At 45.5% G+C, this 7,010-nt stretch overlaps 1 pseudogene; it reads left to right on the top strand.

Moving 5' to 3' along the window:
• Positions 1 to 3,355, top strand: LOC115151387 (doublesex- and mab-3-related transcription factor 1 pseudogene; annotated as a pseudogene).
• Positions 3,356 to 7,010: the final 3,655 nt, after the last annotated feature.

Below are 7,010 nucleotides of genomic sequence, written 5' to 3'. Positions count from 1 at the left end.
ATGAGCGACGACGAGCAGACCAAGCTGCTGGAGTGTGCCGGTCCCATGTCCGCGTCGCCCGGGAAGAAACCCCCGCAGATGCTCAAGTGTTCCCGGTGCAGGAACCACGGCTACGTGTCGCCGCTGAAGGGACACAAGCGCTTCTGCAATTGGAGAGACTGTCAGTGCCAGAAATGCAAACTGATCGCCGAGCAGCAGAGAGTTACAACGGCCCAGGTAGGGAAAATACTACAGTTTGCAATAGTGCATTGTGGAAAATTTAGCAGTGCATTGTATTGGGATCTTTCGATTAAGCTATGCATTATGTTTTTTTCCCCCAGTAAATGTAAATAATGCTGTTTTGCAATTATATGCATAAGTGGATTGTGCATTGTGCTGTGACTAAATGTGAAGACCAATACAGACTGAAGCATGGATGGAATCCAGGTTAATGAAATACCACATTAGAATAGGGCAAAATTGTACACTATCAATTTTGCTTTAAAGATATGCTGCCTGCTGTATGCATGCATTGTAATTTGTAAACTATAATTTTACTACTACAAGGCATTTTAATTTGGGTTACTAAAAACGTGTGAAAAAAGTGAAGGAAGTTAATGACGAACTCTCTGATGATCAGAGACCAGGCTTTGTGGAATTCAGCTCCAACTGTCTAATTTGCCCAAGGTCAATACTTTAGTCAGATACATGTAGAGTAGCCTAATCTGCTAGCAGTGGAAGAAGCTGAAGTCACTCCCTGTCTGTCAGAAAGCCTTCTTCAGGCTATATGATTGTGAGACAACAACATTTTTATAAAGTATGTAATGTCCAATTGTTTCCAAGTTCACTGACATGCAGGAATTCCTATATTTTCATGTGTAGGTAGATTTGGTGGACAAAAATAGGAGCTAATATTAATTAAAGGCAGGATGTGGTCAAAGTAAACCCAAAGATATTCTCCACGTGCATTTTACATCAGGTCCAGGTGCAGGCTGGGTGTGGGAACTGGCCAATGAGGTCCAGGAGCAGGCTGGGTGTAGGAACTGGCCAATGAGGTCCAGGTGCAGGCTGGGTGTGGGAACTGGCCAATGAGGTCCAGGAGCAGGCTGGGTGTAGGAACTGGCCAATGAGGTCCAGGTGCAGGCTGGGTGTGGGAACTGGCCAATGAGGTCCTGGAGCAGGCTGGGTGTAGGAACTGTCTGTCTGTCTGTCTGTCTGTCTGTCTGTCTGTCTGTCTGTCTGTCTGTCTGTCTGTCTGTGTCTACCTTCCTGCTTGTATGTCCTGCTTGTTTGTCTGTCATGTCTCTATTCTTCCTCAATACAGTAACTAACTGTTCCTCTCTCTCTCTCCCTCTCTCCCTCTCTCTCTCCCTCTCTCTCTCCCTCTCTCTCTCCCTCTCTCTCTCTCTCTCCCTCTCTTCCTCTCTCCCTCTCTCCCTCTCTCTCTCCCCCTCTCTCTGTGTGTGTTCTTCTTTCTCTCTGTGTTCCTCTTCCTCTTTCTCTGTGTGTGTGCCTCTTTCTCTCTGTGTGTTCCTCTTCCTCTTTCTCTCTGTGTGTGTTCCTCTTTCTCTCTGTGTGTTCCTCTTCTCTCTGTGTGTTCCTCTTCCTCTTTCTCTCTGTGTGTTCCTCTTTCTCTCTCTGTGTGTTCCTCTTTCTCCCTCTGTGTGTTCCTCTTCCTCTTTCTCTCTGTGTGTTCCTCTTTCTCTCTGTGTGTGTTCCTCTTTCTCTCTGTGTGTGGGTTCCTCTTTCTCTCTGTGTGTTCCTCTTTCTCTCTGTGTGTCTGTGTGTTCCTCTTTCTCTCTGTGTGTGTGTTCCTCTTCCTCTTTCTCTCTGTGTGTCTGTGTGTTCCTCTTTCTCTCTGTGTGTGTGTTCCTCTTCCTCTTTCTCTCTGTGTGTGTTCCTCTTTCTCTCTGTGTGTTCCTCTTCCTCTTTCTCTCTCTGTGTGTTTCTCTTTCTCTCTGTGTGTGTTCCTCTTCCTCTTTCTCTCTCTGTGTGTTTCTCTTTCTCTCTGTGTGTGCCTCTTTCTCTCTGTATGTGTTCCTCTTTCTCTCTGTGTATGTTCCTCTTTCTCTCTGTGTGTCTGTGTGTTCCTCTTTCTCTCTGTGTGTGTGTTCCTCTTTCTCTCTGTGTGTGTTCCTCTTCCTCTCTGTGTGTTCCTCTTTCTCTCTGTGTGTGTGTTCCTCTTCCTCTTTCTCTCTGTTTGTGTTCCTCTTTCTCTCTCTGTGTGTGTTCCTCTTTCTCTGTGTGTGTTCCTCTTTCTCTCTCTGTGTTCCTCTTCCTCTTTCTCTGTGTGTGTGTGTGCCTCTTCCTCTCTGTGTGTGTTCCTCTTTCTCTCTGTGTGTGTTCCTCTTCCACTTCCTCTTTCTCTCTGTGTTTCTGTGTGTTCCTCTTTCTCTCTGTGTTTCTGTGTGTTCCTCTTTCTCTCTGTGTGTCTGTGTGTTCCTCTTTCTCTCTGTGTGTGTTCCTCTTTCTCTGTGTGTGTGTGTTCCTCTTCCTCTTTCTCTCTGTGTGTGTTCCTCTTTCTCTCTCTGTGTGTTCCTCTTCCTCTTTCTCTTTCTCTCTGTGTGTGTTCCTCTTTCTCTCTGTGTGTGTGTTCCTCTTCCTCTTTCTCTCTCTGTGTGTTCCTCTTTCTCGCTGTGTGTTCCTCTTTCTCTCTCTGTGTGTTCCTCTTTCTCTCTGTGTGTCTGTGTGTTCCTCTTTCTCTCTGTGTGTGTTCCTCTTTCTCTCTGTGTGTGTGTGTTCCTCTTCCTCTTTCTCTCTCTGTGTGTTCCTCTTTCTCTCTGTGTGTTCCTCTTCCTCTTTCTCTCTGTGTGTGTTCCTCTTTCTCTCTGTGTGTGTTCCTCTTCCTCTTTCTCTCGCTGTGTGTTCCTCTTTCTCTCTCTGTGTGTTCCTCTTTCTCTCTGTGTGTCTGTGTGTTCCTCTTTCTCTCTGTGTGTGTTCCTCTTTCTCTCTGTGTGTGTGTTCCTCTTCCTCTTTCTCTCTCTGTGTGTTCCTCTTTCTCTGTGTGTGTTCCTCTTTCTCTCTGTGTGTGTTCCTCTTTCTCTCTGTGTGTGTTCCTCTTTCTCTGTGTGTGTGTGTTCCTCTTCCTCTTTCTCTCTGTGTGTTCCTCTTTCTCTCTGTGTGTGTGCAGGTGGCTCTGCGACGGCAGCATGCTCGGGAGGAGAAGATGGGGCTCTGTAGCCCAGCGACGCTGTCCAGTCAGGAGGTTGTTGTGAAGAATAAGCCCACCGGAGACTGTCTGTCCTCGGTGTCTGGAGGACGATCCCCTACCTGTGGAAACACCTCTGCTGGTACCTCACCTTCTAATGCATACGACACATATTCAATCCATGTGCATCCACCCACGTCCAAACATATTAGAGTGTTACTGATGTAAATTCACTGATGTAAATCTGGTCCCTATGTTTATAACACAGTATAATACCATGACTACCACAACTAATATCATCTGGTCTTTATAGATCAGTTGAACATATTCCAATCAAACACAGGGCATGACATGAACTTTTTTAGCCTATAATGGTCTGTGACACCAGGGGCCAAAATGGTGACTTCAGATTCTGTTGAATGATGCAAGGAACCACTTTACACAATACAATTATTATTATCATTATTATTATTATTATCATTATTATTATTATCATCATTATTATTATTATTATCATCATTATTATTATTATTATTATTATCATTACAATCATTATTATTATTATTATCATTATTATCAATTAGTAATAATTGTAATAATAATACAATAGTAATAATAATAATAATAATAATAATGATAATAATTCTGATCAATAGACAGGGTATAGACCAGGATGGTCCACCATGCTGTTCTGATCAGGAGACAGGGTATAGACCAGGATGGTCCACCATGCTAACAGGCTGTTCTGATCAATAGACAGGGATTAGACCAGGATGGTCCACCATGCTAACAGCCTGTTCTGATCAATAGACAGGGTATAGACCAGGATGGTCCACCATGCTGTTCTGATCAATAGACAGGGTATAGACCAGGATGGTCCACCATGCTGTTCTGATCAATAGACAGGGTATAGACCAGGATGGTCCACCATGCTAACAGGCTGTTCTGATCAATAGACAGGGTATAGACCAGGATGGTCCACCATGCTGTTCTGATCAATAGACAGGGTATAGACCAGGATGGTCCACTATGCTAACAGGCTGTTCTGATCAATAGACAGGGTATAGACCAGGATGGTCCACTATGCTAACAGGCTGTTCTGATCAATAGACAGGGTATAGACCAGGATGGTCCACCATGCTAACAGGCTGTTCTGATCAATAGACAGGGTATAGACCAGGATGGTCCACCATGCTAATAGGCTGTTCTGATCAATAGACAGGGTATAGACCAAGATGGTCCACCATGCTAACAGGCTGTTCTGATCAATAGACAGGGTATAGACCAGGATGGTCCACCATGCTTTTCTGATCAATAGACAGGGTATAGACCAGGATGGTCCACTATGCTAACAGGCTGTTCTGATCAATAGACAGGGTATAGACCAGGATGGTCCACTATGCTAACAGGATGTTCTGATCAATAGACAGGGTATAGACCAGGATGGTCCACCATGCTAACAGGCTGTTCTGATCAATAGACAGGGTATAGACCAGGATGGTCCACCATGCTAACAGGCTGTTCTGATCAATAGACAGGGTATAGACCAGGATGGTCCACCATGCTAACAGGCTGTTCTGATCAATAGACAGGGTATAGACCAGGATGGTCCACCATGCTGTTCTGATCAATAGACAGGGTATAGACAAGGATTGTCCACTATGCTAACAGGCTGTTCTGATCAATAGACAGGGTATAGACCAGGATGGTCCAACATGCTAACAGGCTGTTCTGATCAATAGACAGGGAATAGACTAGGATGGTCCACCATGCTAACAGGCTGTTCTGATCAATAGACAGGGTATAGAACAGGATGGTCCACCATGCTAACAGGCTGTTCTGATCAATAGACAGGGTATAGACCAGGATGGTCCACCATGCTAACAGGCTGTTCTGATCAATAGACAGGGTATAGAACAGGATGGTCCACCATGCTAACAGGTTGTTCTGATCAATAGACAGGGTATAGACCAGGATGGTCCACCATGCTAACAGGCTGTTCTGATCAATAGACAGGGTATAGACCAGGATGGTCCACCATGCTAACAGGCTGTTCTTATCAATAGACAGGGTATAGACCAGGATGGTCCACCATGCTAACAGGCTGTTCTGATCAATAGACAGGGTATAGACCAGGATGGTCCACCATGCTAACAGGCTGTTCTGATCAATAGACAGGGTATAGACCAGGATGGTCCACCATGCTAACAGGCTGTTCTGATCAATAGACAGGGTATAGACCAGGATGGTACACCATGCTAACAGGCTGTTCTGATCAATAGACAGGGTATAGACCAGGATGGTCCACCATGCTAACAGGCTGTTCTGATCAATAGACAGGGTATAGACCAGGATGGTCCACCATGCTAACATGCTGTTCTGATCAATAGACAGGGTATAGACCAGGATGGTCCACCATGCTAACAGGCTGTTCTGATCAATAGACAGGGTATAGACCAGGATGGTCCACCATGCTGTTCTGATCAATAGATAGGGTATTGACCAGGATGGTCCACCATGCTGTTCTGATCAATAGACAGGGTATAGACCAGGATGGTCCACCATGCTAACAGGCTGTTCTGATCAATAGACAGGATATAGACCAGGATGGTCCACCATGCTAACAGGCTGTTCTGATCAATAGACAGGGTATAGACCAGGATGGTCAACCATGCTAACAGGCTGTTCTGATCAATAGACAGGGTATTGACCAGGATGGTCCACCATGCTAACAGGCTGTTCTGATCAATAGACAGGGTATATACCAGGATGGTCCACCATGCTAACATGCTGTTCTGATCAATAGACAGGGTATAGACCAGGATGGTCCACCATGCTAACAGGCTGTTCTGATCAATAGACAGGGTATAGACCAGGATGGTCCACTATGCTAACAGGCTGCTCTGATCAATAGACAGGGTATAGACCAGGATGGTCCACCATGCTGTTCTGATCAATAGACAGGGTATTGACCAGGATGGTCCACCATGCTGTTCTGATCAATAGACAGGGTATAGACCAGGATGGTCCACCATGCTAACAGGCTGTTCTGATCAATAGACAGGATATAGACCAGGATGGTCCACCATGCTAACAGGCTGTTCTGATCAATAGACAGGGTATAGACCAGGATGGTCCACCATGCTGTTCTGATCAATAGACAGGGTATAGACCAGGATGGTCCACTATGCTAACAGGCTGTTCTGATCAATAGACAGGGTATAGACCAGGATGGTCCACTATGCTAACAGGCTGCTCTGATCAATTGACAGGGTATAGACCAGGATGGTCCACCATGCTGTTCTGATCAATAGACAGGGTATAGACCAGGATGGTCCACTATGCTAACAGGATTTTCTGATCAATAGACATGGTATAAACCAGGATGGTCCACCATGCCAACAGGTTGTTCTGATCAATAGACAGGGTATAGACCAGGATGGTCCACCATGCTAACAGGCTGTTCTGATCAATAGACAGGGTATAGACCAGGATGGTCCACCATGCTAACAGGCTGTTCTGATCAATAGACAGGGTATAGACCAGGATGGTCCACCATGCTAACAGGCTGTTCTGATCAATAGACAGGGTATAGACCAGGATGGTCCACCATGCTAACAGGCTGCTCTGATCAATAGACAGGGTATAGACCAGGATGGTCCACCATGCTGTTCTGATCAATAGACAGGGTATAGACCAGGATGGTCCACTATGCTAACAGGCTGTTCTGATCAATAGACAGGATATAGACCAGGATGGTCCACCATGCTAACAGGCTGCTCTGATCAATAGACAGGGTATAGACCAGGATGGTCCACCATGCTGTTCTGATCAATAGACAGGGTATAGACCAGGATGGTCCACTATGCTAACAGGCTGCTCT

Source organism: Salmo trutta, chromosome 17, assembly GCF_901001165.1.
Source record: "Salmo trutta chromosome 17, fSalTru1.1, whole genome shotgun sequence".
NCBI classification, from domain to species: domain Eukaryota; kingdom Metazoa; phylum Chordata; class Actinopteri; order Salmoniformes; family Salmonidae; genus Salmo; species Salmo trutta.
The sequence above is the reverse complement of the archived record's forward strand: the minus strand, read 5'-3'. Positions and strand labels throughout refer to the sequence as shown.